Source organism: Phalangium opilio, unplaced genomic scaffold (assembly GCF_054372755.1).
Source record: "Phalangium opilio isolate 3A_F unplaced genomic scaffold, DU_Popi_V2 ptg000037l_1, whole genome shotgun sequence".
NCBI classification, from domain to species: domain Eukaryota; kingdom Metazoa; phylum Arthropoda; class Arachnida; order Opiliones; family Phalangiidae; genus Phalangium; species Phalangium opilio.
Window position 1 is genome coordinate 3,213,341 of NW_028324160.1, and position 26,509 is coordinate 3,239,849.

Below are 26,509 nucleotides of genomic sequence, written 5' to 3' on the forward strand. Positions count from 1 at the left end.
TGCGTCAAAGCCCTTGGACTGGAAATAATTAAATGACCACCCCCTGGATAGAAGATTGAAACCACCGATATTAAGAGGGACTGTTGTAAATTAGAGATAATACCGGTTGTTTTTTATCTATATCCAGATTATATTTTCTACACTTGTGTTTTTTATGCATCGCGGTCATTCTAATAATCTTTATTTTTTATCGCGATGCCTTAACTATATAACCGGATAACATTCCGATAACGTTGGTCAGTTCTCAAAGTCAGTTCAGTGTATTGTTCCCGGATATTAATATTAATGTTTTAATTAAATTAATAAAGAGTTTATAACCAGTTAAACCCAGAGTCGTTCTTGCGTCAAACAACAACAGCCGCTGCCAAGAGTGCTAGTTAATAATTTGAATTTAATTAACCTTCATCTTTATAAAACAATAACAAAAAGAAGATATGTTTGCTTTTTTCATATCTGGTGGAATTTAAAAGAGGAAACAAAAGTGAAAAAACAAACGGCACGCAGTATTCCCAAGTACTGTATGCGCTCGACGCTGCTTAACTTCGGTGATCGGACGTGAACCGGTGTTTTCAGCGTGATATGGCAGTTGCCGAGAGTGCTAGTTAATAATTCGAATTTAAATTAAGTGAGACAAATTAACCTTCATCATTTTAAAACAATAACAAAAAGAAAAAATGTTTGCTTTTTTCATATCTATTAAAATTTAAAAGAGGAAAAAAAAGTGAAAAAGCCAACGGCACGCAGCGTTCCTAAGTGGTCTCCCTCCCAAGTAGTGACTGCGCTCGACGCTGCTTAACTTCGGTTATCGGACGAGAACCGGTGTATTCAGCGTGATATGGCCGTTGCCGAGAGTGCTAGTTAATAATTTGAATTAAATTAACTTTCATCATTATAAAACAATAACAATAAAGAAGATATGTTTGCTTTTTTCATATCTGGTGGAATTTGAAAGAGGAAACAAAAGTGAAAAAGCCAACGGCACGCAGTATTCCCAAGTACTGTATGCGCTCGACGCTGCTTAACTTCGGTGATCGGACGTGAACCGGTGTTTTCAGCGTGATATGGCCGTTGCCGAGAGTGCTAGTTAATAATTCGAATTTAGATTAAATGAGACAAATTAACCTTCATCATTTTAAAACCATAACAAAAAGAAAACATGTTTGCTTTTTTCATATCTATTAAAATTTAAAAGAGGAAAAAAAAGTGAAAAAGCCAACGGCACGCAGTGTTCCTAAGTGGTCTCCCTCCCAAGTAGTGACTGCGCTCGACGCTGCTTAACTTCGGTCATCGGACGAGAACCGGTGTATTCAGCGTGATATCGCCGTTGCCGAGAGTGCTAGATAATAATTCTAATTTAAATTAAGTGAGACAAATTAACCTTCATCTTTTTCAAACAATAACAAAAAGAAAATATGTTTGGTTTTTTCATATCTTTTGGAATTTAAAAGAGGAAAAAAAGTGAAAAAGCTAACGGCACGCAGTGTTCCTAAGTGGTCGCCCTCCCAAGTACTGACTGCGCTCGACGCTGCTTAACATCGGTTATCGGACGAGAACCGGTGTATTCAGCGTGATATGGCCGTTGCCGAGAGTGCTAGTTAATAATTTGAATTTAATTAACTTTCATCTTTATAAAACAATAACAAAAAGAAGATATGTTTGCTTTTTTCATATCTGGTGGAATTTGAAAGAGGAGACAAAAGTGAAAAAGACAATGGCACGCAGTATTCCCAAGTACTGTATGCGCTCGACGCTGCTTAACTTCGGTGATCGGACGTGAACCAGTGTTTTCAGCGTGATATGGCCGTTGCCGAGAGTGCTAGTTAATAATTCGAATTTAAATTAAGTGAGACAAATGAACCTTCATCATTTTAAAACAATAACAAAAAGAAAACCTGTTTGCTTTTTACATATCTATTAAAATTTAAAAGAGGAAAAAAAAGTGAAAAAGCCAACGGCACGCAGTGTTCCTAAGTGGTCTCCCTCCCAAGTAGTGACTGCGCTCGACGCTGCTTAACTTCGGTTATCGGACGAGAACCGGAGTATTCAGCTTGATATGGCCGTTGCCGAGAGTGCTAGTTAATAATTTGAATTTAATTAACTTTCATCTTTATAAAACAATAACAAAAAAGAAGATATGTTTGCTTTTTTCATATCTGGTGGAATTTAAAAGAGGAAACAAAAGTGAAAAAGCAAACGGCACGCAGTATACCCAAGTACTGTATGCGCTCGACGCTGCTTAACTTCGGTGATCGGACGTGAACCGGTGTTTTCAGCGTGATATGGCCGTTGCCGAGAGTGCTAGTTAATAATTCGAATTTAAATTAAGTGAGACAAATTTACCTTCATCATTTTAAAACAATAACAAAAAGAAAACGTGTTTGCTTTTTTCATATCTATTAAAATTTAAAAGAGGAAAAAAAAGTGAAAAAGCCAACGGCACGCAGTGTTCCTAAGTGGTCTCCCTCCCAAGTAGTGACTGCGCTCGACGCTGCTTAACTTCGGTTATCGGACGAGAACCGGTGTATTCAGCGTGATATGGCCGTTGCCGAGAGTGCTAGTTAATAATTTGAATTAAATTAACTTTCATCATTATAAAACAATAACAATAAAGAAGATATGTTTGCTTTTTTCATATCTGGTGGAATTTGAAAGAGGAAACAAAAGTGAAAAAGCCAACGGCACGCAGTATTCCCAAGTACTGTATGCGCTCGACGCTGCTTAACTTCGGTGATCGGACGTGAACCGGTGTTTTCAGCGTGATATGGCCGTTGCCGAGAGTGCTAGTTAATAATTCGAATTTAGATTAAATGAGACAAATTAACCTTCATCATTTTAAAACCATAACAAAAAGAAAACATGTTTGCTTTTTTCATATCTATTAAAATTTAAAAGAGGAAAAAAAAGTGAAAAAGCCAACGGCACGCAGTGTTCCTAAGTGGTCTCCCTCCCAAGTAGTGACTGCGCTCGACGCTGCTTAACTTCGGTCATCGGACGAGAACCGGTGTATTCAGCGTGATATCGCCGTTGCCGAGAGTGCTAGTTAATAATTTGAATTTAATTAACTTTCATCTTTATAAAACAATAACAAAAAGAAGATATGTTTGCTTTTTTCATATCTGGTGGAATTTGAAAGAGGAAACAAAAGTGAAAAAGCCAACGGCACGCAGTATTCCCAAGTACTGTATGCGCTCGACGCTGCTTAACTTCGGTGATCGGACGTGAACCGGTGTTTTCAGCGTGATATGGCCGTTGCCGAGAGTGCTAGTTAATAATTCGAATTTAGATTAAATGAGACAAATTAACCTTCATCATTTTAAAACCATAACAAAAAGAAAACATGTTTGCTTTTTTCATATCTATTAAAATTTAAAAGAGGAAAAAAAAGTGAAAAAGCCAACGGCACGCAGTGTTCCTAAGTGGTCTCCCTCCCAAGTAGTGACTGCGCTCGACGCTGCTTAACTTCGGTCATCGGACGAGAACCGGTGTATTCAGCGTGATATCGCCGTTGCCGAGAGTGCTAGTTAATAATTTGAATTTAATTAACTTTCATCTTTATAAAACAATAACAAAAAGAAGATATGTTTGCTTTTTTCATATCTGGTGGAATTTGAAAGAGGAAACAAAAGTGAAAAAGCCAACGGCACGCAGTATTCCCAAGTACTGACTGCGCTCGACGCCGCTTAACTTCGGTGATCGGACGTGAACCAGTGTTTTCAGCGTGATATGGCCGTTGCCGAGAGTGCTAGTTAATAATTCGAATTTAAATTAAGTGAGACAAATGAACCTTCATCATTTTAAAACAATAACAAAAAGAAAACCTGTTTGCTTTTTACATATCTATTAAAATTTAAAAGAGGAAAAAAAAGTGAAAAAGCCAACGGCACGCAGTGTTCCTAAGTGGTCTCCCTCCCAAGTAGTGACTGCGCTCGACGCTGCTTAACATCGGTTATCGGACGAGAACCGGTGTATTCAGCGTGATATGGCCGTTGCCGAGAGTGCTAGTTAATAATTTGAATTTAATTAACTTTCATCTTTATAAAACAATAACAAAAAGAAGATATGTTTGCTTTTTTCATATCTGGTGGAATTTGAAAGAGGAGACAAAAGTGAAAAAGCAAACGGCACGCAGTATACCCAAGTACTGTATGCGCTCGACGCTGCTTAACTTCGGTGATCGGACGTGAACCAGTGTTTTCAGCGTGATATGGCCGTTGCCGAGAGTGCTAGTTAATAATTCGAATTTAAATTAAGTGAGACAAATGAACCTTCATCATTTTAAAACAATAACAAAAAGAAAACCTGTTTGCTTTTTACATATCTATTAAAATTTAAAAGAGGAAAAAAAGTGAAAAAGCCAACGGCACGCAGTGTTCCTAAGTGGTCTCCCTCCCAAGTAGTGACTGCGCTCGACGCTGCTTAACTTCGGTTATCGGACGAGAACCGGAGTATTCAGCTTGATATGGCCGTTGCCGAGAGTGCTAGTTAATAATTTTAATTTAATTAACTTTCATCTTTATAAAACTATAACAAAAAGAAAATACGTTTGCTTTTTTCATATCTGGTGGAATTTAAAAGAGGAAACAAAAGTGAAAAAGCAAACGGCACGCAGTATACCCAAGTACTGTATGCGCTCGACGCTGCTTAACTTCGGTGATCGGACGTGAACCGGTGTTTTCAGCGTGATATGGCCGTTGCCGAGAGTGCTAGTTAATAATTCGAATTTAGATTAAATGAGACAAATTAACCTTCATCATTTTAAAACCATAACAAAAAGAAAACATGTTTGCTTTTTTCATATCTATTAAAATTTAAAAGAGGAAAAAAAAGTGAAAAAGCCAACGGCACGCAGTGTTCCTAAGTGGTCTCCCTCCCAAGTAGTGACTGCGCTCGACGCTGCTTAACTTCGGTCATCGGACGAGAACCGGTGTATTCAGCGTGATATCGCCGTTGCCGAGAGTGCTAGTTAATAATTTGAATTTAATTAACTTTCATCTTTATAAAACAATAACAAAAAGAAGATATGTTTGCTTTTTTCATATCTGGTGGAATTTGAAAGAGGAAACAAAAGTGAAAAAGCCAACGGCACGCAGTATTCCCAAGTACTGACTGCGCTCGACGCTGCTAACGTCGGCGATCGGACGAGAACCGGTGCTCTCAGCGTGATATGGCCGTTGCCGAGAGTGCTAGATAATAATTCTAATTTAAATTAATTGAGACAAATTAACCTTCATCTTTTTCAAACAATAACAAAAAGAAAATATGTTTGGTTTTTTCATATCTTTTGGAATTTAAAAGAGGAAAAAAAGTGAAAAAGCTAACGGCACGCAGTGTTCCTAAGTGGTCGCCCTCCCAAGTACTGACTGCGCTCGACGCTGCTTAACATCGGTTATCGGACGAGAACCGGTGTATTCAGCGTGATATGGCCGTTGCCGAGAGTGCTAGTTAATAATTTGAATTTAATTAACTTTCATCTTTATAAAACAATAACAAAAAGAAGATATGTTTGCTTTTTTCATATCTGGTGGAATTTGAAAGAGGAGACAAAAGTGAAAAAGCCAACGGCACGCAGTATTCCCAAGTACTGTATGCGCTCGACGCTGCTTAACTTCGGTGATCGGACGTGAACCAGTGTTTTCAGCGTGATATGGCCGTTGCCGAGAGTGCTAGTTAATAATTCGAATTTAAATTAAGTGAGACAAATGAACCTTCATCATTTTAAAACAATAACAAAAAGAAAACCTGTTTGCTTTTTACATATCTATTAAAATTTAAAAGAGGAAAAAAAAGTGAAAAAGCCAACGGCACGCAGTGTTCCTAACTGGTCTCCCTCCCAAGTAGTGACTGCGCTCGACGCTGCTTAACTTCGGTTATCGGACGAGAACCGGAGTATTCAGCTTGATATGGCCGTTGCCGAGAGTGCTAGTTAATAATTTGAATTTAATTAACTTTCATCTTTATAAAACAATAACAAAAAAGAAGATATGTTTGCTTTTTTCATATCTGGTGGAATTTAAAAGAGGAAACAAAAGTGAAAAAGCAAACGGCACGCAGTATACCCAAGTACTGTATGCGCTCGACGCTGCTTAACTTCGGTGATCGGACGTGAACCGGTGTTTTCAGCGTGATATGGCCGTTGCCGAGAGTGCTAGTTAATAATTCGAATTTAAATTAAGTGAGACAAATTTACCTTCATCATTTTAAAACAATAACAAAAAGAAAACGTGTTTGCTTTTTTCATATCTATTAAAATTTAAAAGAGGAAAAAAAGTGAAAAAGCCAACGGCACGCAGTGTTCCTAAGTGGTCGCCCTCCCAAGTACTGACTGCGCTCGACGCTGCTTAACTTCGGTTATCGGACGAGAACCGGTGTATTCAGCGTGATATGGCCGTTGCCGAGAGTGCTAGTTAATAATTTTAATTTAATTAACTTTCATCTTTATAAAACTATAACAAAAAGAAAATACGTTTGCTTTTTTCATATCGGGTGGAATTTAAAAGAGGAAACAAAAGTGAAAAAGCCAACGGCGCGCAGTATTCCCAAGTACTGACTGCGCTCGACGCTGCTAACGTCGGCGGTCGGACGAGAACCGGTGTTCTCAGCGTGATATGGCCGTTGCCGAGAGTGCTAGATAATAATTCGAATTTAAATAAAGTGAAACAAATTAACCTTCATCATTTTAAAACAATAACAAAAAGAAAACCTGTTTGCTTTTTACATATCTATTAAAATTTAAAAGAGGAAAAAAAAGTGAAAAAGCCAACGGCACGCAGTGTTCCTAAGTGGTCTCCATCCCAAGTCGTGACTGCTCTCGACGCTGCTTAACTTCGGTTATCGGACGAGAACCGGAGTATTCAGCTTGATATGGCCGTTGCCGAGAGTGCTAGTTAATAATTTGAATTTAATTAACTTTCATCTTTATAAAACAATAACAAAAAAGAATATATGTTTGCTTTTTTCATATCTGGTGGAATTTAAAAGAGGAAACAAAAGTGAAAAAGCAAACGGCACGCAGTATACCCAAGTACTGTATGCGCTCGACGCTGCTTAACTTCGGTGATCGGACGTGAACCGGTGTTTTCAGCGTGATATGGCCGTTGCCGAGAGTGCTATTTAATAATTCGGATTTAAATTAAGTGAGACAAATTAACCTTCATCATTTTAAAACAATAACAAAAAGAAAACCTGTTTGCTTTTTACATATCTATTAAAATTTAAAAGAGGAAAAAAAATGAAAAAGCCAACGGCACGCAGTGTTCATAAGTGGTCTCCCTCCCAAGTAATGACTGCGCTCGACGCTGTTTAACTTCGGTTATCGGACGAGAATCGGTGTATTCAGCGTGATATGGCCGTTGCCGAGAGTGCTAGTTAATAATTTGAATTTAATTAACTTTCATCTTTATAAAACAATAACTAAAAGAAGATTTGTTTGCTTTTTTCATATCTGGTGGAATTTGAAAGAGGAAACTAAAGTGAAAAAAGCAAACGGCACGCAGTATTCCCAAGTACTGACTGCGCTCGACGCTGCTAACGTCGGCGATCGGACGAGAACCGGTGTTCTCAGCGTGATATGGCCGTTGCCGAGAGTGCTAGATAATAATTCGAATTTAAATTAAGTGAGACAAATTAACCTTCATCTTTTTCAAACAATAACAAAAAGAAAATATGTTTGCTTTTTTCATATCTATTGGAATTTAAAAGAGGAAAAAAAAGTGAAAAAGTTAACGGCACGCAGTGTTCCTAAGTGGTCGCCCTCCCAAGTACTGACTGCGCTCGACGCTGCTTAACTTCGGTTATCGGACGAGAACTGGTGTATTCAGCGTGATATGGCCGTTGCCGAGAGTGCTAGTTAATAATTTGAATTTAATTAACCTTCATCTTTATAAAACAATACCAAAAAGAAGATATGTTTGCTTTTTTCATATCTGGTGGAATTTAAAAGAGGAAACAAAAGTGAAAAAGCAAACGGCACGCAGTATTCCCAAGTACTGTATGCGCTCGACGCTGCTTTACTTCGGTGATCGGACGTGAACCGGTGTTTTCAGCGTGATATGGCCGTTGCCGAGAGTGCTAGTTAATAATTCGAATTTAAATTAAGTGAGACAAATTTACCTTCATCATTTTAAAACAATAACAAAAAGAAAACGTGTTTGCTTTTTTCATATCTATTAAAATTTAAAAGAGGAAAAAAAGTGAAAAAGCCAACGGCACGCAGTGTTCCTAAGTGGTCTCCCTCCCAAGTAGTGACTGCGCTCGACGCTGCTTAACTTCGGTGATCGGACGTGAACCGGTGTTTTCAGCGTGATATGGCCGTTGCCGAGAGTGCTATTTAATAATTCGGATTTAAATTAATTGAGACAAATTAACCTTCATCATTTTAAAACAATAACAAAAAGAAAACCTGTTTGCTTTTTACATATCTATTAAAATTTAAAAGAGGAAAAAAAATGAAAAAGCCAACGGCACGCAGTGTTCCTAAGTGGTCTCCCTCCCAAGTAATGACTGCGCTCGACGCTGTTTAACTTCGGTTATCGGACGAGAATCGGTGTATTCAGCGTGATATGGCCGTTGCCGAGAGTGCTAGTTAATAATTTGAATTTAATTAACCTTCATCTTTATAAAACAATACCAAAAAGAAGATATGTTTGCTTTTTTCATATCTGGTGGAATTTAAAAGAGGAAACAAAAGTGAAAAAGCAAACGGCACGCAGTATTCCCAAGTACTGTATGCGCTCGACGCTGCTTTACTTCGGTGATCGGACGTGAACCGGTGTTTTCAGCGTGATATGGCCGTTGCCGAGAGTGCTAGTTAATAATTCGAATTTAAATTAAGTGAGACAAATTTACCTTCATCATTTTAAAACAATAACAAAAAGAAAACGTGTTTGCTTTTTTCATATCTATTAAAATTTAAAAGAGGAAAAAAAGTGAAAAAGCCAACGGCACGCAGTGTTCCTAAGTGGTCTCCCTCTCAAGTAGTGACTGCGCTCGACGCTGCTTAACTTCGGTTATCGGACGAGAACCGGTGTATTCAGCGTGATATGGCCGTTGCCGAGAGTGCTAGATAATAATTCGAATTTAAATTAAGTGAGACAAATTAACCTTCATCTTTTTAAAACAATAACAAAAAGAAAATATATTTGCTTTTTTCATATCTATTGGAATTTAAAAGAGGAAAAAAAAAAGTGAAAAAGCTAGCGGCACGCAGTGTTCCTAAGTGGTCGCCCTCCCAAGTACTGACTGCGCTCGACGCTGCTTAACTTCGGTTATCGTACGAGAACCGGTGTATTCAGCGTGATATGGCCGTTGCCGAGAGTGCTAGTTAATAATTTGAATTTAATTAATTTTCATCTTTATAAAACAATAACAAAAAGAAGATATGTTTGCTTTTTTCATATCGGGTGGAATTTAAAAGAGGAAACAAAAGGGAAAAACCAACGGCACGCAGTATTCCCAAGTACTGAATGCGCTCGACGCTGCTTAACTTCGGTGATCGGACGAGAACCGGTGTTTTCAGTGTGATATGACCGTTGTCGAGGGTGCTAGTTAATAATTCGAATTTAAATTAAGTGAGACAAATTAACCTTCATCTTTATAAAACAATAACAAAAAGAAGATATGTTTGCTTTTTTCATATCGGGTGGAATTAAAAGAGGAAACAAAAGTGAAAAAGCCAACGGTACGCAGTATTCCCAAGTACTGACTGCGCTCGACGCTGCTAACGTCGGCGGTCGGACGAGAACCGGTGTTCTCAGCGTGATATGGTCGTTGCCGAGAGTGCTAGTTAATAATTCGAATTTAAATTAAGTGAGACAAATTAACCATCATTTTAAAATAATAAAAAAAAATATGATTGCTTTTTTCATATCTATTAAAATTTAAAAGAGGAAAAAAAAGTGAAAAAGCCAACGGCACGCAGTGTTGCTAAGTTGTCTCCCTCCCAAGTACTGACTGCGCTCGACGCTGCTTAACTTCGGTGATCGGACGAGAACCGGTGTATTCAGCGTGATATGGTCGTTGCCGAGAGTGCTAGGTAATAATTCGAATTTAAATTAAGTGAGACAAATTAACCATCATCTTTTTAAAACAATAACAAAAAGAAAATAAGTTTGCTTTTTTCAAATCTATTGGAATTTAAAAGAGAAAAAAAAAGTGAAAAAGCCAACGGCACGCACTGTTCCTAAGTGGTCTCCCTCCCAAGTAGTGACTGCGCTCGACGCTGCTTAACTTCGGTTATCGGACGAGAACCGGTGTATTCAGCGTGATATGGCCGTTGCCGAGAGTGCTAGTTAATAATTTGAATTTAATTAATTTTCATCTTTATAAAACAATAACAAAATGAAGATATGTGTGCTTTTTTCAAATCGGGTGGAATTTAAAAGAGGAAACAAAAGTGAAAAACCAACGGCATGCAATATTCCCAAGTACTGACTGCGCTCGACGCTGCTTAACTTCGGTGATCGGACGAGAACCGGTGTATTCAGCGTGATATGGTCGTTGCCGAGAGTGCTAGTTAATAATTCGAATTTAAATTAAGTGAGACAAATTAACCATCATTTTAAAACAATAACAAAATGAAAACATGTTTGCTTTTTTCATATCTATTAAAATTTAAAAGAGAAAAAAAAACGAAAAAGCCAACGGCACGCAGTGTTCCTAAGTGGTCTCCCTCCCAAGTACTGACGGCGCTCGACGCTGCTTAACTTCGGTGATCGGACGAGAACCGGTGTATTCAGCGTGTTATGGGCTTTGCCGAGAGTGCTAGTTAATAATTTGAATTAAATTAACTTACATCTTTATAAAACAATAACAAAAACAAGATATGTTTGCTTTTTTCATATGTGGTGGAATTTGAAAGAGGAAACAAAAGTGAAAAAGCCAACGGCACGCAGTATTCCCAAGTACTGTATGCGCTCGACGCTGCTTAACTTCGGTGATCGGACGAGAACCGGTGTTCTCAGCGTGATATGGCCGTTGCCGAGAGTGCTTGTTAAAAATTCGAATTTAAATTAAGTGAGACAAATTAACCTTCATCTTTATAAAACAATAACAAAAAGAGGATATGTTTGCTTTTTTCATATCGGGTTGAATTTAAAAGAGGAAACAAAAGTGAAAAAGCCAACGGTTTGCAGTATTCCCAAGTACTGACTGCGCTCGACGCTGCTTAACTTCAGTGATCGGACGAGAACCGGTGTATTCAGCGTGATATGGTCGTTGCCGAGAGTGCTAGTTAATAATTCGAATTTAAATTAAGTGAGACAAATTAACCATCATTTTAAAACAATAACAAAATGAAAACATGTTTGCTTTTTTCATATCTATTAAAATTTAAAAGAGGAAAAAAAACGAAAAAGCAAACGGCACGCAGTGTTCCTAAGTGGTCTCCCTCCCAAGTACTGACGGCGCTCGACGCTGCTTAACTTCGGTGATCGGACGAGAACCGGTGTATTCAGCGTGTTTTGGGCTTTGCCGAGAGTGCTAGTTAATAATTCGAATTTAAATTAAGTGAGACAAATTAACCATCATTTTAAAACAATAACAAAAAAAACATGTTTGCTTTTTTCATATCTATTAAAATTTAAAAGAGGAAAAAAAAGTGAAAATGCCAACGGCACGCAGAGTTCCTAAGTGGTCTCCCTCCCAAGTACTGACTGCGCTCGACGCTGCTTAACTTCGGTGATCGGACGAGAACCGGTGTATTCAGCGTGATATGGTCGTTGCCGAGAGTGCTAGTTAATAATTCGAATTTAAATTAAGTGAGACAATTTAACCATCATTTTAAAACAATAACAAAATGAAAACATGTGTGCTTTTTTCATATCTATTAAAATTTAAAAGAGGAAAGAAAAAGTGAAAAAGCCAACGGCACGCAGTGTTCCTAAGTGGTCTCTCTCCCAAGTAGTGACTGCGCTCGACGCTGCTAAACTTCGGTTATCGGACGAGAACCGGTGTATCCAGCGTGATATGGCCGTTGCCGAGAGTGCTAGTTAATAATTTTAATTTAATTAACTTTCATCTTTATAAAACAATAACAAAAAGAATATATGTTTGCTTTTTTCATATTTGGTGGAATTTGAAAGAGGAAACAAAAGTGAAAAAGCCAACGGCACGCAGTATTCCCAAGTACTGTATGCGCTCGACGCTGCTTAACTTCGGTTATCGGACGAGAACCGGTGTATTCAGCGTGATATGGCCGTTGCCGAGAGTGCTAGGTAATAATTCGAATTTAAATTAAGTGAGACAAATTAACCATCATCTTTTTAAAACAATAACAAAAAGAAAATAAGTTTGCTTTTTTCATATCGGGTTGAATTTAAAAGAGGAAACAAAAGTGAAAAAGTCAACGGCTTGCAGTATTCCCAAGTACTGACTGCGCTCGACGCTGCTAACGTCGGCGATCGGACGAGAACCGGTGTTCTCAGCGTGATATGGCCGTTGCCGAGAGTGCTAGATAATAATTCGAATTTAAATTAAGTGAGACAAATTAACCTTCATCTTTTTAAAACAATAACAAAAAGAAAATATGTTTGCTTTTTTCATATCGGGTGGAATTTAAAAGAGGAAACAAAAGTGAAAAAGCCAACGGCACGCAGTATTCCCAAGTACTGACTGCGCTGGACGCTGCTAACGTCGGCGATCGGACGAGAACCGGTGTTCTCAGCGTGATATGGCCGTTGCCGAGAGTGCTTGTTAAAAATTCGAATTTAAATTAAGTGAGACAAATTAACCTTCATCTTTATAAAACAATAACAAAAAGAGGATATGTTTGCTTTTTTCATATCGGGTTGAATTTAAAAGAGGAAACAAAAGTGAAAAAGCCAACGGTTTGCAGTATTCCCAAGTACTGACTGCGCTCGACGCTGCTTAACTTCAGTGATCGGACGAGAACCGGTGTATTCAGCGTGATATGGTCGTTGCCGAGAGTGCTAGTTAATAATTCGAATTTAAATTAAGTGAGACAAATTAACCATCATTTTAAAACAATAACAAAATGAAAACATGTTTGCTTTTTTCATATCTATTAAAATTTAAAAGAGGAAAAAAAACGAAAAAGCAAACGGCACGCAGTGTTCCTAAGTGGTCTCCCTCCCAAGTACTGACGGCGCTCGACGCTGCTTAACTTCGGTGATCGGACGAAAACCGGTGTATTCAGCGTGTTATGGGCTTTGCCGAGAGTGCTAGTTAATAATTCGAATTTAAATTAAGTGAGACAAATTAACCATCATTTTAAAACAATAACAAAAAAAACATGTTTGCTTTTTTCATATCTATTAAAATTTAAAAGAGGAAAAAAAAGTGAAAATGCCAACGGCACGCAGAGTTCCTAAGTGGTCTCCCTCCCAAGTACTGACTGCGCTTGACGCTGCTTAACTTCGGTGATCGGACGAGAACCGGTGTATTCAGCGTGATATGGTCGTTGCCGAGAGTGCTAGTTAATAATTCGAATTTAAATTAAGTGAGACAATTTAACCATCATTTTAAAACAATAACAAAATGAAAACATGTGTGCTTTTTTCATATCTATTAAAATTTAAAAGAGGAAAGAAAAAGTGAAAAAGCCAACGGCACGCAGTGTTCCTAAGTGGTCTCTCTCCCAAGTAGTGACTGCGCTCGACGCTGCTAAACTTCGGTTATCGGACGAGAACCGGTGTATCCAGCGTGATATGGCCGTTGCCGAGAGTGCTAGTTAATAATTTTAATTTAATTAACTTTCATCTTTATAAAACAATAACAAAAAGAATATATGTTTGCTTTTTTCATATTTGGTGGAATTTGAAAGAGGAAACAAAAGTGAAAAAGCCAACGGCACGCAGTATTCCCAAGTACTGTATGCGCTCGACGCTGCTTAACTTCGGTTATCGGACGAGAACCGGTGTATTCAGCGTGATATGGCCGTTGCCGAGAGTGCTAGGTAATAATTCGAATTTAAATTAAGTGAGACAAATTAACCATCATCTTTTTAAAACAATAACAAAAAGAAAATAAGTTTGCTTTTTTCATATCGGGTTGAATTTAAAAGAGGAAACAAAAGTGAAAAAGTCAACGGCTTGCAGTATTCCCAAGTACTGACTGCGCTCGACGCTGCTAACGTCGGCGATCGGACGAGAACCGGTGTTCTCAGCGTGATATGGCCGTTGCCGAGAGTGCTAGATAATAATTCGAATTTAAATTAAGTGAGACAAATTAACCTTCATCTTTTTAAAACAATAACAAAAAGAAAATATGTTTGCTTTTTTCATATCGGGTGGAATTTAAAAGAGGAAACAAAAGTGAAAAAGCCAACGGCACGCAGTATTCCCAAGTACTGACTGCGCTGGACGCTGCTAACGTCGGCGATCGGACGAGAACCGGTGTTCTCAGCGTGATATGGCCGTTGCCGAGAGTGCTAGTTAATAATTCGAATTTAAATTAAGTGAGACAAATTAACCATCATTTTAAAACAATAACAAAAAAAACATGTTTGCTTTTTTCATATCTATTAAAATTTAAAAGAGGAAAAAAAAGTGAAAAAGCCAACGGTACGCAGAGTTCCTAAGTGGTCTCCCTCCCAAGTACTGACTGCGCTCGACGCTGCTTAACTTCGGTGATCGGACGAGAACCGGTGTATTCAGCGTGATATGGTCGTTGCCGAGAGTGCTAGTTAATAATTCGAATTTAAGTTAAGTGAGACAAATTAACCATCATTTTAAAACAATAACAAAATGAAAACATGTGTGCTTTTTTCATATCTATTAAAATTTAAAAGAGGAAAGAAAAAGTGAAAAAGCCAACGGCACGCAGTGTTCCTAAGTGGTCTCCCTCCCAAGTAGTGACTGCGCTCGACGCTGCTAAACTTCGGTTATCGGACGAGAACCGGTGTATCCAGCGTGATATGGCCGTTGCCGAGAGTGCTAGTTAATAATTTTAATTTAATTAACTTTCATCTTTATAAAACAATAACAAAAAGAAGATATGTTTGCTTTTTTCATATTTGGTGGAATTTGAAAGAGGAAACAAAAGTGAAAAAGCCAACGGCACGCAGTATTCCCAAGTACTGTATGCGCTCGACGCTGCTTAACTTCGGTTATCGGACGAGAACCGGTGTATTCAGCGTGATATGGCCGTTGCCGAGAGTGCTAGGTAATAATTCGAATTTAAATGAAGTGAGACAAATTAACCATCATCTTTTTAAAACAATAACAAAAAGAAAATAAGTTTGCTTTTTTCATATCGGGTTGAATTTAAAAGAGGAAACAAAAGTGAAAAAGCCAACGGCTTGCAGTATTCCCAAGTACTGACTGCGCTCGACGCTGCTAACGTCGGCGATCGGACGAGAACCGGTGTTCTCAGCGTGATATGGCCGTTGCCGAGAGTGCTAGATAATAATTCGAATTTAAATTAAGTGAGACAAATTAACCTTCATCTTTTTAAAACAATAACAAAAAGAAAATATGTTTGCTTTTTTCATATCGGGTGGAATTTAAAAGAGGAAACAAAAGTGAAAAAGCCAACGGCACGCAGTATTCCCAAGTACTGACTGCGCTGGACGCTGCTAACGTCGGCGATCGGACGAGAACCGGTGTTCTCAGCGTGATATGGCCGTTGCCGAGAGTGCTAGTTAATAATTCGAATTTAAATTAAGTGAGACAAATTAACCATCATTTTAAAACAATAACAAAAAAAAACATGTTTGCTTTTTTCATATCTATTAAAATTTAAAAGAGGAAAAAAAAGTGAAAAAGCCAACGGCACGCAGAGTTCCTAAGTGGTCTCCCTCCCAAGTACTGACTGCGCTCGACGCTGCTTAACTTCGGTGATCGGACGAGAACCGGTGTATTCAGCGTGATATGGTCGTTGCCGAGAGTGCTAGTTAATAATTCGAATTTAAATTAAGTGAGACAAATTAACCATCATTTTAAAACAATAACAAAATGAAAACATGTGTGCTTTTTTCATATCTATTAAAATTTAAAAGAGGAAAGAAAAAGTGAAAAAGCCAACGGCACGCAGTGTTCCTAAGTGGTCTCTCTCCCAAGTAGTGACTGCGCTCGACGCTGCTAAACTTCGGTTATCGGACGAGAACCGGTGTATCCAGCGTGATATGGCCGTTGCCGAGAGTGCTAGTTAATAATTTTAATTTAATTAACTTTCATCTTTATAAAACAATAACAAAAAGAATATATGTTTGCTTTTTTCATATTTGGTGGAATTTGAAAGAGGAAACAAAAGTGAAAAAGCCAACGGCACGCAGTATTCCCAAGTACTGTATGCGCTCGACGCTGCTTAACTTCGGTTATCGGACGAGAACCGGTGTATTCAGCGTGATATGGCCGTTGCCGAGAGTGCTAGGTAATAATTCGAATTTAAATTAAGTGAGACAAATTAACCATCATCTTTTTAAAACAATAACAAAAAGAAAATAAGTTTGCTTTTTTCATATCGGGTTGAATTTAAAAGAGGAAACAAAAGTGAAAAAGTCAACGGCTTGCAGTATTCCCAAGTACTGACTGCGCTCGACGCTGCTAACGTCGGCGATCGGACGAGAACCGGTGTTCTCAGCGTGATATGGCCGTTGCCGAGAGTGCTAGATAATAATTCGAATTTAAATTAAGTGAGACAAATTAACCTTCATCTTTTTAAAACAATAACAAAAAGAAAATATGTTTGCTTTTTTCATATCGGGTGGAATTTAAAAGAGGAAACAAAAGTGAAAAAGCCAACGGCACGCAGTATTCCCAAGTACTGACTGCGCTGGACGCTGCTAACGTCGGCGATCGGACGAGAACCGGTGTTCTCAGCGTGATATGGCCGTTGCCGAGAGTGCTAGTTAATAATTCGAATTTAAATTAAGTGAGACAAATTAACCATCATTTTAAAACAATAACAAAAAAAACATGTTTGCTTTTTTCATATCTATTAAAATTTAAAAGAGGAAAAAAAAGTGAAAAAGCCAACGGCACGCAGAGTTCCTAAGTGGTCTCCCTCCCAAGTACTGACTGCGCTCGACGCTGCTTAACTTCGGTGATCGGACGAGAACCGGTGTATTCAGCGTGATATGGTCGTTGCCGAGAGTGCTAGTTAATAATTCGAATTTAAGTTAAGTGAGACAAATTAACCATCATTTTAAAACAATAACAAAATGAAAACATGTGTGCTTTTTTCATATCTATTAAAATTTAAAAGAGGAAAGAAAAAGTGAAAAAGCCAACGGCACGCAGTGTTCCTAAGTGGTCTCCCTCCCAAGTAGTGACTGCGCTCGACGCTGCTAAACTTCGGTTATCGGACGAGAACCGGTGTATGCAGCGTGATATGGCCGTTGCCGAGAGTGCTAGTTAATAATTTTAATTTAATTAACTTTCATCTTTATAAAACAATAACAAAAAGAAGATATGTTTGCTTTTTTCATATTTGGTGGAATTTGAAAGAGGAAACAAAAGTGAAAAAGCCAACGGCACGCAGTATTCCCAAGTACTGTATGCGCTCGACGCTGCTTAACTTCGGTTATCGGACGAGAACCGGTGTATTCAGCGTGATATGGCCGTTGCCGAGAGTGCTAGGTAATAATTCGAATTTAAATGAAGTGAGACAAATTAACCATCATCTTTTTAAAACAATAACAAAAAGAAAATAAGTTTGCTTTTTTCATATCGGGTTGAATTTAAAAGAGGAAACAAAAGTGAAAAAGCCAACGGCTTGCAGTATTCCCAAGTACTGACTGCGCTCGACGCTGCTAACGTCGGCGATCGGACGAGAACCGGTGTTCTCAGCGTGATATGGCCGTTGCCGAGAGTGCTAGATAATAATTCGAATTTAAATTAAGTGAGACAAATTAACCTTCATCTTTTTAAAACAATAACAAAAAGAAAATATGTTTGCTTTTTTCATATCGGGTGGAATTTAAAAGAGGAAACAAAAGTGAAAAAGCCAACGGCACGCAGTATTCCCAAGTACTGACTGCGCTGGACGCTGCTAACGTCGGCGATCGGACGAGAACCGGTGTTCTCAGCGTGATATGGCCGTTGCCGAGAGTGCTAGTTAATAATTCGAATTTAAATTAAGTGAGACAAATTAACCATCATTTTAAAACAATAACAAAAAAAAACATGTTTGCTTTTTTCATATCTATTAAAATTTAAAAGAGGAAAAAAAAGTGAAAAAGCCAACGGCACGCAGAGTTCCTAAGTGGTCTCCCTCCTAAGTACTGACTGCGCTCGACGCTGCTTAACTTCGGTGATCGGACGAGAACCGGTGTATTCAGCGTGATATGGTCGTTGCCGAGAGTGCTAGTTAATAATTCGAATTTAAATTAAGTGAGACAAATTAACCATCATTTTAAAACAATAACAAAATGAAAACATGTGTGCTTTTTTCATATCTATTAAAATTTAAAAGAGGAAAGAAAAAGTGAAAAAGCCAACGGCACGCAGTGTTCCTAAGTGGTCTCCCTCCCAAGTAGTGACTGCGCTCGACGCTGCTAAACTTCGGTTATCGGACGAGAACCGGTGTATCCAGCGTGATATGGCCGTTGCCGAGAGTGCTAGTTAATAATTTTAATTTAATTAACTTTCATCTTTATAAAACAATAACAAAAAGAAGATATGTTTGCTTTTTTCATATTTGGTGGAATTTGAAAGAGGAAACAAAAGTGAAAAAGCCAACGGCACGCAGTATTCCCAAGTACTGTATGCGCTCGACGCTGCTTAACTTCGGTTATCGGACGAGAACCGGTGTATTCAGCGTGATATGGCCGTTGCCGAGAGTGCTAGGTAATAATTCGAATTTAAATTAAGTGAGACAAATTAACCATCATCTTTTTAAAACAATAACAAAAAGAAAATAAGTTTGCTTTTTTCATATCGGGTTGAATTTAAAAGAGGAAACAAAAGTGAAAAAGCCAACGGCTTGCAGTATTCCCAAGTACTGACTGCGCTCGACGCTGCTAACGTCGGCGATCGGACGAGAACCGGTGTTCTCAGCGTGATATGGCCGTTGCCGAGAGTGCTAGATAATAATTCGAATTTAAATTAAGTGAGACAAGTTAACCTTCATCTTTTTAAAACAATAACAAAAAGAAAATATGTTTGCTTTTTTCATATCGGGTGGAATTTAAAAGAGGAAACAAAAGTGAAAAAGCCAACGGCACGCAGTATTCCCAAGTACTGACTGCGCTGGACGCTGCTAACGTCGGCGATCGGACGAGAACCGGTGTTCTCAGCGTGATATGGCCGTTGCCGAGAGTGCTAGTTAATAATTCGAATTTAAATTAAGTGAGACAAATTAACCTTCATCATTTTAAAACAATAACAAAAAACATGTTTGCTTTTTTTTATATCTATTAAAATTTAAAAGAGGAAAAAAAAAGTGAAAAAGCCAACGGCACGCAGTGTTCCTAAGTGGTCTCCCTCCCAAGTAATGACTGTGCTCGACGCTGCTTAACATCGGTTATCGGACGAGAACCGGTGTATTCAGCGTGATATGGCCGTTGCCGAGAGTGCTGGTTAATAATTTTAATTTAATTAACTTTCATCTTTATAAAACAATAACAAAAAGAAGATATGTTTGCTTTTTTCATATCGGGTGGAATTTAAAAGAGGAAACAAAAGTGAAAAAGCCAACGGTATGCAGTGTTCCCAAGTACTGACTGCGCTCGACGCTGCTTAACTTCGGTTATCGGACGAGAACCGATGTATTCAGCGTGATATGGCCGTTGCCGAGAGTGCTAGTTAATAATTTGAATTTAATTAACTTTCATCTTTATAAAACAATAACAAAAAGAAGATATGTTTGCTTCTTTCATATAGGGTGGAATTTAAAAGAGGAAACAAAAGTGAAAAACCAACGGAACGCAGTATTCCCAAGTACTGTATGCGCTCGACGCTGCTTAACTTCGGTGATCGGACGAAAACCGGTGTTTTCAGCGTGATATGGCCGTTGCCGAGAGTGCTTGTTAATAATTCGAATTTAAATTAACTGAGACAAATTAACCTTCATCATTTTAAAACAATAACAAAAAAAACATGTTTGCTTTTTTCATATCTATTAAAATTTATAAGAGGAAAAAAAAGTGAAGAAATCAACGGCACGCAGTGTTCCTAAGTGGTCTCCCTCCCAAGTACTGACTGCGCTCGACGCTGCTTAACTTCGGTTATCGGACGAGAACCGGTGTATTCAGCGTGATATGGCCGTTGCCGAGAGTGCTAGTTAATAATTTGAATTTAATTAACTTTCATCTTTATAAAATAATAACAAAAAAGAAGATATGTTTGCTTTTTTCATATCTATTAAAATTTAAAAGAGGAAAAAAAAGTGAAAACGCCAACGGCACGCAGTGTTCCTAAGTGGTCTCCCTCCCAAGTACTGACTGCGCTCGACGCTGCTTAACTTCATTGATCGGACGTGAACCGGTGTATTCAGCGTGTTATGGCCGTTGCCGAGAGTGCTAGTTAATAATTTGAATTAAATCAACTTTCATCTTTATAAAACAATAACAAAAAGAAGATATGTTTGCTTTTTTCATATCGGGTGGAATTTAAAAGAGGAAACAAAAGTGAAAAACCAACCGCACGCAGTATTCCCAAGTACTGACTGCGCTCGACGCTGCTAACGTCGGCGATCGGACGAGAACCGGTGTTCTCAGCGTGATATGGCCGTTGCCGAGAGTGCTAGATAATAATTCGAATTTAAATTAAGTGAGACAAATTAACCTTCATCTTTATAAAACAATAACAAAAAGAAAATATGTTTGCTTTTTTCATATCGGGTGGAATTTAAAAGAGGAAACAAAAGTGAAAAAGCCAACGGCACGCAGTATTCCCAAGTACTGACTGCGCTGGACGCTGCTAACGTCGGCGATCGGACGAGAACCGGTGTTCTCAGCGTGATATGGCCGTTGCCGAGAGTGCTAGTTAATAATTCGAATTTAAATTAAGTGAGGCAAATTAACCTTCATCATTTTAAAACAATAACAAAAAACATGTTTGCTTTTTTTTATATCTATTAAAATTTAAAAGAGGAAAAAAAAGTGAAAAAGCCAACGGCAAGCAGTGTTCCTAAGTGGTCTCCCTCCCAAGTACTGACTGCGCTCGACGCTGCTGAACTTCGGTGATCGGACGAGAACCGCTGTATTCAGCGTGATATGGTCGTTGCCGAGAGTGCTAGTTAATAATTCGAATTCAAATTAAGTGAGACAAATTAACCTTCATCATTTTAAAACAATAACAAAATGAAAACATGTTTGCTTTTTTCATATCTATTAAAATTTAAAAGAGGAAAAAAAAGTGAAAAAGCCAACGGCACGCAGTGTTCCTAAGTGGTCTCCCTCCCAAGTAATGACTGTGCTCGACGCTGCTTAACATCGGTTATCGGACGAGAACCGGTGTATTCAGCGTGATATGGCCGTTGCCGAGAGTGCTGGTTAATAATTTTAATTTAATTAACTTTCATCTTTATAAAACAATAACAAAAAGAAGATATGTTTGCTTTTTTCATATCGGGTGGAATTTAAAAGAGGAAACAAAAGTGAAAAAGCCAACGGTATGCAGTGTTCCCAAGTACTGACTGCGCTCGACGCTGCTTAACTTCGGTTATCGGACGAGAACCGGTGTATTCAGCGTGATATGGCCGTTGCCGAGAGTGCTAGTTAATAATTTGAATTTAATTAACTTTCATCTTTATAAAACAATAACAAAAAGAAGATATGTTTGCTTCTTTCATATAGGGTGGAATTTAAAAGAGGAAACAAAAGTGAAAAACCAACGGAACGCAGTATTCCCAAGTACTGTATGCGCTCGACGCTGCTTAACTTCGGTGATCGGACGAAAACCGGTGTTTTCAGCGTGATATGGCCGTTGCCGAGAGTGCTTGTTAATAATTCGAATTTAAATTAACTGAGACAAATTAACCTTCATCATTTTAAAACAATAACAAAAAAAAACATGTTTGCTTTTTTCATATCTATTAAAATTTATAAGAGGAAAAAAAAGTGAAGAAATCAACGGCACGCAGTTTTCCTAAGTGGTCTCCCTCCCAAGTACTGACTGCGCTCGACGCTGCTTAACTTCGGTTATCGGACGAGAACCGGTGTATTCAGCGTGATATGGCCGTTGCCGAGAGTGCTAGTTAATAATTTTAATTTAATTAACTTTCATCTTTATAAAACAATAACTAAAAGAAGATATGTTTGCTTTTATCATATTTGGTGGAATTTGAAAGAGGAAACAAAAGTGAAAAAGCCAACGGCACGCAGTATTCCCAAGTACTGTATGCGCTCGACGCTGCTTAACTTCGGTGATCGGACGAGAACCGGTGTTTTCAGCGTGATATGGCCGTTGCCGAGAGTGCTAGTTAATAATTCGAATTTAAATTAAGTGAGACAAATTAACCTTCATAATTTTAAAACAATAACAAAAAAACATGTTTGCTTTTTTCATATCTATTAAAATTAAAAGAGGAAAAAAAAGTGAAAAACCCAACGGCACGCATTGTCCCTAAGTGGTCTCCCTCCCAAGTACTGACTGCGCTCGACGCTGCTTAACTTCATTGATCGGACGTGAACCGGTGTATTCAGCGTGTTATGGCCGTTGCCGAGAGTGCTAGTTAATAATTTGAATTAAATCAACTTTCATCTTTATAAAACAATAACAAAAAGAAGATATGTTTGCTTTTTTCATATTTGGTGGAATTTGAAAGAGGAAACAAAAGTGAAAAACCAACCGCACGCAGTATTCCCAAGTACTGTATGCGCTCGACGCTGCTTAACTTCGGTGATCGGACGAGAACCGGTGTTTTCAGCGTGATATGGCCGTTGCCGAGAGTGCTAGTTAATAATTCGAATTTAAATTAAGTGAGACAAATTAACCTTCATAATTTTAAAACAATAACAAAAAAACATGTTTGCTTTTTTCATATCTATTAAAATTAAAAGAGGAAAAAAAAGTGAAAAACCCAACGGCACGCATTGTCCCTAAGTGGTCTCCCTCCCAAGTACTGACTGCGCTCGACGCTGCTTAACTTCATTGATCGGACGTGAACCGGTGTATTCAGCGTGTTATGGCCGTTGCCGAGAGTGCTAGTTAATAATTTGAATTAAATCAACTTTCATCTTTATAAAACAATAACAAAAAGAAGATATGTTTGCTTTTTTCATATCGGGTGGAATTTAAAAGAGGAAACAAAAGTGAAAAACCAACCGCACGCAGTATTCCCAAGTACTGACTGCGCTCGACGCTGCTAACGTCGGCGATCGGACGAGAACCGGTGTTCTCAGCGTGATATGGCCGTTGCCGAGAGTGCTAGTTAATAATTCGAATTTAAATTAACTGAGACAAATTAACCTTCATCATTTTAAAACAATAACAAAAAAAAACATGTTTGCTTTTTTCATATCTATTAAAATTTATAAGAGGAAAAAAAAGTGAAGAAATCAACGGCACGCAGTTTTCCTAAGTGGTCTCCCTCCCAAGTACTGACTGCGCTCGACGCTGCTTAACTTCGGTTATCGGACGAGAACCGGTGTATTCAGCGTGATATGGCCGTTGCCGAGAGTGCTAGTTAATAATTTGAATTTAATTAACTTTCATCTTTATAAAATAATAACAAAAAAGAAGATATGTTTGCTTTTTTCATATCTATTTAAATTTAAAAGAGGAAAAAAAAGTGAAAACGCCAACGGCACGCAGTGTTCCTAAGTGGTCTCCATCCCAAGTACTGACTGCGCTCGACGCTGCTTAACTTCGGTGATCGGACGAGAACCGCTGTATTCAGCGTGATATGGTCGTTGCCGAGAGTGCTAGTTAATAATTCGAATTTAAATTAAGTGAGACAAATTAACCTTCATCATTTTAAAACAATAACAAAATGAAAACATGTTTGCTTTTTTCATATCTATTAAAATTTAAAAGAGGAAAAAAAAGTGAAAAAGCCAACGGCACGCAGTGTTCCTAAGTGGTCTCCCTCCCAAGTAGTGACTGCGCTCGACGCTGCTTAACTTCAGTTATCGGACGAGAACCGGTGTATTCAGCGTGATATGGCCGTTGCCGAGAGTGCTAGTTAATAATTTTAATTTAATTAACTTTCATCTTTATAAAACAATAACTAAAAGAAGATATGTTTGCTTTTTTCATATTTGGTGGAATTTGAAAGAGGAAACAAAAGTGAAAAAGCCAACGGCACGCAGTATTCCCAAGTACTGTATGCGCTCGACGCTGCTTAACTTCGGTGATCGGACGAGAACCGGTGTTTTCAGCGTGATATGGCCGTTGCCGAGAGTGCTAGTTAATAATTCGAATTTAAATTAAGTGAGACAAATTAACCTTCATAATTTTAAAACAATAACAAAAAAACATGTTTGCTTTTTTCATATCTATTAAAATTAAAAGAGGAAAAAAAAGTGAAAAACCCAACGGCACGCATTGTCCCTAAGTGGTCTCCCTCCCAAGTACTGACTGCGCTCGACGCTGCTTAACTTCATTGATCGGACGTGAACCGGTGTATTCAGCGTGTTATGGCCGTTGCCGAGAGTGCTAGTTAATAATTTGAATTAAATCAACTTTCATCTTTATAAAACAATAACAAAAAGAAGATATGTTTGCTTTTTTCATATCGGGTGGAATTTAAAAGAGGAAACAAAAGTGAAAAACCAACCGCACGCAGTATTCCCAAGTACTGACTGCGCTCGACGCTGCTAACGTCGGCGATCGGACGAGAACCGGTGTTCTCAGCGTGATATGGCCGTTGCCGAGAGTGCTAGTTAATAATTCGAATTTAAATTAAGTGAGACAAATTAACCTTCATCATTTTAAAACAATAACAAAAAACATGTTTGCTTTTTTTTATATCTATTAAAATTTAAAAGAGGAAAAAAAAGTGAAAAAGCCAACGGCACGCAGTGTTCCTAAGTGGTCTCCCTCCCAAGTACTGACTGCGCTCGACGCTGCTGAACTTCGGTGATCGGACGAGAACCGCTGTATTCAGCGTGATATGGTCGTTGCCGAGAGTGCTAGTTAATAATTCGAATTTAAATTAAGTGAGACAAATTAACCTTCATCATTTTAAAACAATAACAAAATGAAAACATGTTTGCTTTTTTCATATCTATTAAAATTTAAAAGAGGAAACAAAAGTGAAAAAGCCAACGGCACGCAGTATTCCCAAGTACTGTATGCGCTCGACGCTGCTTAACTTCGGTGATCGGACGAGAACCGGTGTTTTCAGCGTGATATGGCCGTTGCCGAGAGTGCTAGTTAATAATTCGAATTTAAATTAAGTGAGACAAATTAACCTTCATAATTTTAAAACAATAACAAAAAACATGTTTGCTTTTTTCATATCTATTAAAATTTAAAAGAGGAAAAAAAAGTGAAAAAGCCAACGGCACGCAGTGTTCCTAAGTGGTCTCCCTCCCAAGTAATGACTGTGCTCGACGCTGCTTAACATCGGTTATCGGACGAGAACCGGTGTATTCAGCGTGATATGGCCGTTGCCGAGAGTGCTGGTTAATAATTTTAATTTAATTAACTTTCATCTTTATAAAACAATAACAAAAAGAAGATATGTTTGCTTTTTTCATATCGGGTGGAATTTAAAAGAGGAAACAAAAGTGAAAAAGCCAACGGTATGCAGTGTTCCCAAGTACTGACTGCGCTCGACGCTGCTTAACTTCGGTTATCGGACGAGAACCGGTGTATTCAGCGTGATATGGCCGTTGCCGAGAGTGCTAGTTAATAATTTGAATTTAATTAACTTTCATCTTTATAAAACAATAACAAAAAGAAGATATGTTTGCTTTTTTCATATCGGGTGGAATTTAAAAGAGGAAACAAAAGTGAAAAACCAACCGCACGCAGTATTCCCAAGTACTGACTGCGCTCGACGCTGCTAACGTCGGCGATCGGACGAGAACCGGTGTTCTCAGCGTGATATGGCCGTTGCCGAGAGTGCTAGATAATAATTCGAATTTAAATTAAGTGAGACAAATTAACCTTCATCTTTTTAAAACAATAACAAAAAGAAAATATGTTTGCTTTTTTCATATCGGGTGGAATTTAAAAGAGGAAACAAAAGTGAAAAAGCCAACGGCACGCAGTATTCCCAAGTACTGACTGCGCTGGACGCTGCTAACGTCGGCGATCGGAGGAGAACCGGTGTTCTCAGCGTGATATGGCCGTTGCCGAGAGTGCTAGTTAATAATTCGAATTTAAATTAAGTGAGACAAATTAACCTTCATCATTTTAAAACAATAACAAAAAACATGTTTGCTTTTTTTTATATCTATTAAAATTTAAAAGAGGAAAAAAAAGTGAAAAAGCCAACGGCACGCAGTGTTCCTAAGTGGTCTCCCTCCCAAGTAATGACTGTGCTCGACGCTGCTTAACATCGGTTATCGGACGAGAACCGGTGTATTCAGCGTGATATGGCCGTTGCCGAGAGTGCTGGTTAATAATTTTAATTTAATTAACTTTCATCTTTATAAAACAATAACAAAAAGAAGATATGTTTGCTTTTTTCATATCGGGTGGAATTTAAAAGAGGAAAC

At 38.2% G+C, this 26,509-nt stretch overlaps 68 pseudogenes; all 68 read right to left on the reverse strand.

Moving 5' to 3' along the window:
• Nucleotides 1-728: 728 nt before the first annotated feature.
• On the reverse strand, nt 729-847 carry LOC149683302 (5S ribosomal RNA; annotated as a pseudogene).
• Nucleotides 848-970: 123 nt separating this feature from the next.
• LOC149683303 (5S ribosomal RNA) lies at nt 971-1,073 on the reverse strand (annotated as a pseudogene).
• A 137-nt stretch (nt 1,074-1,210) lies between these two features.
• On the reverse strand, nt 1,211-1,329 carry LOC149683304 (5S ribosomal RNA; annotated as a pseudogene).
• Nucleotides 1,330-1,465: 136 nt separating this feature from the next.
• On the reverse strand, nt 1,466-1,584 carry LOC149683305 (5S ribosomal RNA; annotated as a pseudogene).
• Nucleotides 1,585-1,706: 122 nt separating this feature from the next.
• On the reverse strand, nt 1,707-1,809 carry LOC149683306 (5S ribosomal RNA; annotated as a pseudogene).
• Nucleotides 1,810-1,946: 137 nt separating this feature from the next.
• Nucleotides 1,947-2,065, reverse strand: LOC149683307 (5S ribosomal RNA; annotated as a pseudogene).
• Nucleotides 2,066-2,428: 363 nt separating this feature from the next.
• Nucleotides 2,429-2,547, reverse strand: LOC149683308 (5S ribosomal RNA; annotated as a pseudogene).
• A 123-nt stretch (nt 2,548-2,670) lies between these two features.
• Nucleotides 2,671-2,773, reverse strand: LOC149683309 (5S ribosomal RNA; annotated as a pseudogene).
• A 137-nt stretch (nt 2,774-2,910) lies between these two features.
• LOC149683310 (5S ribosomal RNA) lies at nt 2,911-3,029 on the reverse strand (annotated as a pseudogene).
• A 122-nt stretch (nt 3,030-3,151) lies between these two features.
• Nucleotides 3,152-3,254, reverse strand: LOC149683311 (5S ribosomal RNA; annotated as a pseudogene).
• Nucleotides 3,255-3,391: 137 nt separating this feature from the next.
• Nucleotides 3,392-3,510, reverse strand: LOC149683312 (5S ribosomal RNA; annotated as a pseudogene).
• Nucleotides 3,511-3,632: 122 nt separating this feature from the next.
• LOC149683313 (5S ribosomal RNA) lies at nt 3,633-3,735 on the reverse strand (annotated as a pseudogene).
• A 137-nt stretch (nt 3,736-3,872) lies between these two features.
• On the reverse strand, nt 3,873-3,991 carry LOC149683314 (5S ribosomal RNA; annotated as a pseudogene).
• A 361-nt stretch (nt 3,992-4,352) lies between these two features.
• LOC149683315 (5S ribosomal RNA) lies at nt 4,353-4,471 on the reverse strand (annotated as a pseudogene).
• A 362-nt stretch (nt 4,472-4,833) lies between these two features.
• LOC149683316 (5S ribosomal RNA) lies at nt 4,834-4,952 on the reverse strand (annotated as a pseudogene).
• A 360-nt stretch (nt 4,953-5,312) lies between these two features.
• LOC149683317 (5S ribosomal RNA) lies at nt 5,313-5,431 on the reverse strand (annotated as a pseudogene).
• A 122-nt stretch (nt 5,432-5,553) lies between these two features.
• On the reverse strand, nt 5,554-5,656 carry LOC149683318 (5S ribosomal RNA; annotated as a pseudogene).
• A 137-nt stretch (nt 5,657-5,793) lies between these two features.
• On the reverse strand, nt 5,794-5,912 carry LOC149683319 (5S ribosomal RNA; annotated as a pseudogene).
• A 362-nt stretch (nt 5,913-6,274) lies between these two features.
• LOC149683320 (5S ribosomal RNA) lies at nt 6,275-6,393 on the reverse strand (annotated as a pseudogene).
• An 842-nt stretch (nt 6,394-7,235) lies between these two features.
• LOC149683321 (5S ribosomal RNA) lies at nt 7,236-7,354 on the reverse strand (annotated as a pseudogene).
• Nucleotides 7,355-7,716: 362 nt separating this feature from the next.
• On the reverse strand, nt 7,717-7,835 carry LOC149683322 (5S ribosomal RNA; annotated as a pseudogene).
• A 361-nt stretch (nt 7,836-8,196) lies between these two features.
• LOC149683323 (5S ribosomal RNA) lies at nt 8,197-8,315 on the reverse strand (annotated as a pseudogene).
• Nucleotides 8,316-8,451: 136 nt separating this feature from the next.
• LOC149683324 (5S ribosomal RNA) lies at nt 8,452-8,570 on the reverse strand (annotated as a pseudogene).
• Nucleotides 8,571-8,931: 361 nt separating this feature from the next.
• Nucleotides 8,932-9,050, reverse strand: LOC149683325 (5S ribosomal RNA; annotated as a pseudogene).
• A 139-nt stretch (nt 9,051-9,189) lies between these two features.
• On the reverse strand, nt 9,190-9,308 carry LOC149683326 (5S ribosomal RNA; annotated as a pseudogene).
• A 121-nt stretch (nt 9,309-9,429) lies between these two features.
• LOC149683327 (5S ribosomal RNA) lies at nt 9,430-9,532 on the reverse strand (annotated as a pseudogene).
• A 368-nt stretch (nt 9,533-9,900) lies between these two features.
• Nucleotides 9,901-10,019, reverse strand: LOC149683328 (5S ribosomal RNA; annotated as a pseudogene).
• Nucleotides 10,020-10,156: 137 nt separating this feature from the next.
• Nucleotides 10,157-10,275, reverse strand: LOC149683329 (5S ribosomal RNA; annotated as a pseudogene).
• Nucleotides 10,276-10,632: 357 nt separating this feature from the next.
• LOC149683330 (5S ribosomal RNA) lies at nt 10,633-10,751 on the reverse strand (annotated as a pseudogene).
• Nucleotides 10,752-10,873: 122 nt separating this feature from the next.
• Nucleotides 10,874-10,976, reverse strand: LOC149683331 (5S ribosomal RNA; annotated as a pseudogene).
• Nucleotides 10,977-11,349: 373 nt separating this feature from the next.
• On the reverse strand, nt 11,350-11,467 carry LOC149683332 (5S ribosomal RNA; annotated as a pseudogene).
• Nucleotides 11,468-11,600: 133 nt separating this feature from the next.
• LOC149683333 (5S ribosomal RNA) lies at nt 11,601-11,719 on the reverse strand (annotated as a pseudogene).
• Nucleotides 11,720-11,854: 135 nt separating this feature from the next.
• LOC149683334 (5S ribosomal RNA) lies at nt 11,855-11,973 on the reverse strand (annotated as a pseudogene).
• Nucleotides 11,974-12,095: 122 nt separating this feature from the next.
• Nucleotides 12,096-12,198, reverse strand: LOC149683335 (5S ribosomal RNA; annotated as a pseudogene).
• Nucleotides 12,199-13,049: 851 nt separating this feature from the next.
• LOC149683336 (5S ribosomal RNA) lies at nt 13,050-13,167 on the reverse strand (annotated as a pseudogene).
• A 133-nt stretch (nt 13,168-13,300) lies between these two features.
• Nucleotides 13,301-13,419, reverse strand: LOC149683337 (5S ribosomal RNA; annotated as a pseudogene).
• A 135-nt stretch (nt 13,420-13,554) lies between these two features.
• LOC149683338 (5S ribosomal RNA) lies at nt 13,555-13,673 on the reverse strand (annotated as a pseudogene).
• A 122-nt stretch (nt 13,674-13,795) lies between these two features.
• On the reverse strand, nt 13,796-13,898 carry LOC149683339 (5S ribosomal RNA; annotated as a pseudogene).
• Nucleotides 13,899-14,508: 610 nt separating this feature from the next.
• On the reverse strand, nt 14,509-14,627 carry LOC149683340 (5S ribosomal RNA; annotated as a pseudogene).
• A 135-nt stretch (nt 14,628-14,762) lies between these two features.
• Nucleotides 14,763-14,881, reverse strand: LOC149683341 (5S ribosomal RNA; annotated as a pseudogene).
• A 122-nt stretch (nt 14,882-15,003) lies between these two features.
• Nucleotides 15,004-15,106, reverse strand: LOC149683342 (5S ribosomal RNA; annotated as a pseudogene).
• Nucleotides 15,107-15,717: 611 nt separating this feature from the next.
• LOC149683343 (5S ribosomal RNA) lies at nt 15,718-15,836 on the reverse strand (annotated as a pseudogene).
• Nucleotides 15,837-15,971: 135 nt separating this feature from the next.
• Nucleotides 15,972-16,090, reverse strand: LOC149683344 (5S ribosomal RNA; annotated as a pseudogene).
• Nucleotides 16,091-16,212: 122 nt separating this feature from the next.
• Nucleotides 16,213-16,315, reverse strand: LOC149683345 (5S ribosomal RNA; annotated as a pseudogene).
• Nucleotides 16,316-16,925: 610 nt separating this feature from the next.
• LOC149683346 (5S ribosomal RNA) lies at nt 16,926-17,044 on the reverse strand (annotated as a pseudogene).
• Nucleotides 17,045-17,179: 135 nt separating this feature from the next.
• On the reverse strand, nt 17,180-17,298 carry LOC149683347 (5S ribosomal RNA; annotated as a pseudogene).
• A 122-nt stretch (nt 17,299-17,420) lies between these two features.
• On the reverse strand, nt 17,421-17,523 carry LOC149683348 (5S ribosomal RNA; annotated as a pseudogene).
• A 611-nt stretch (nt 17,524-18,134) lies between these two features.
• On the reverse strand, nt 18,135-18,253 carry LOC149683349 (5S ribosomal RNA; annotated as a pseudogene).
• A 135-nt stretch (nt 18,254-18,388) lies between these two features.
• Nucleotides 18,389-18,507, reverse strand: LOC149683350 (5S ribosomal RNA; annotated as a pseudogene).
• Nucleotides 18,508-18,629: 122 nt separating this feature from the next.
• On the reverse strand, nt 18,630-18,732 carry LOC149683351 (5S ribosomal RNA; annotated as a pseudogene).
• A 613-nt stretch (nt 18,733-19,345) lies between these two features.
• On the reverse strand, nt 19,346-19,464 carry LOC149683352 (5S ribosomal RNA; annotated as a pseudogene).
• A 584-nt stretch (nt 19,465-20,048) lies between these two features.
• Nucleotides 20,049-20,167, reverse strand: LOC149683353 (5S ribosomal RNA; annotated as a pseudogene).
• A 123-nt stretch (nt 20,168-20,290) lies between these two features.
• Nucleotides 20,291-20,409, reverse strand: LOC149683354 (5S ribosomal RNA; annotated as a pseudogene).
• Nucleotides 20,410-21,005: 596 nt separating this feature from the next.
• Nucleotides 21,006-21,124, reverse strand: LOC149683355 (5S ribosomal RNA; annotated as a pseudogene).
• A 137-nt stretch (nt 21,125-21,261) lies between these two features.
• On the reverse strand, nt 21,262-21,380 carry LOC149683356 (5S ribosomal RNA; annotated as a pseudogene).
• A 585-nt stretch (nt 21,381-21,965) lies between these two features.
• On the reverse strand, nt 21,966-22,084 carry LOC149683357 (5S ribosomal RNA; annotated as a pseudogene).
• A 122-nt stretch (nt 22,085-22,206) lies between these two features.
• LOC149683358 (5S ribosomal RNA) lies at nt 22,207-22,309 on the reverse strand (annotated as a pseudogene).
• A 133-nt stretch (nt 22,310-22,442) lies between these two features.
• LOC149683359 (5S ribosomal RNA) lies at nt 22,443-22,561 on the reverse strand (annotated as a pseudogene).
• Nucleotides 22,562-22,918: 357 nt separating this feature from the next.
• On the reverse strand, nt 22,919-23,037 carry LOC149683360 (5S ribosomal RNA; annotated as a pseudogene).
• Nucleotides 23,038-23,396: 359 nt separating this feature from the next.
• Nucleotides 23,397-23,515, reverse strand: LOC149683361 (5S ribosomal RNA; annotated as a pseudogene).
• A 123-nt stretch (nt 23,516-23,638) lies between these two features.
• Nucleotides 23,639-23,757, reverse strand: LOC149683362 (5S ribosomal RNA; annotated as a pseudogene).
• Nucleotides 23,758-23,894: 137 nt separating this feature from the next.
• Nucleotides 23,895-24,013, reverse strand: LOC149683363 (5S ribosomal RNA; annotated as a pseudogene).
• A 122-nt stretch (nt 24,014-24,135) lies between these two features.
• On the reverse strand, nt 24,136-24,238 carry LOC149683364 (5S ribosomal RNA; annotated as a pseudogene).
• A 133-nt stretch (nt 24,239-24,371) lies between these two features.
• LOC149683365 (5S ribosomal RNA) lies at nt 24,372-24,490 on the reverse strand (annotated as a pseudogene).
• Nucleotides 24,491-24,847: 357 nt separating this feature from the next.
• Nucleotides 24,848-24,966, reverse strand: LOC149683366 (5S ribosomal RNA; annotated as a pseudogene).
• A 137-nt stretch (nt 24,967-25,103) lies between these two features.
• Nucleotides 25,104-25,206, reverse strand: LOC149683367 (5S ribosomal RNA; annotated as a pseudogene).
• A 133-nt stretch (nt 25,207-25,339) lies between these two features.
• LOC149683368 (5S ribosomal RNA) lies at nt 25,340-25,458 on the reverse strand (annotated as a pseudogene).
• An 821-nt stretch (nt 25,459-26,279) lies between these two features.
• On the reverse strand, nt 26,280-26,398 carry LOC149683369 (5S ribosomal RNA; annotated as a pseudogene).
• Between the last annotated feature and the right edge of the window lie 111 nt (nt 26,399-26,509).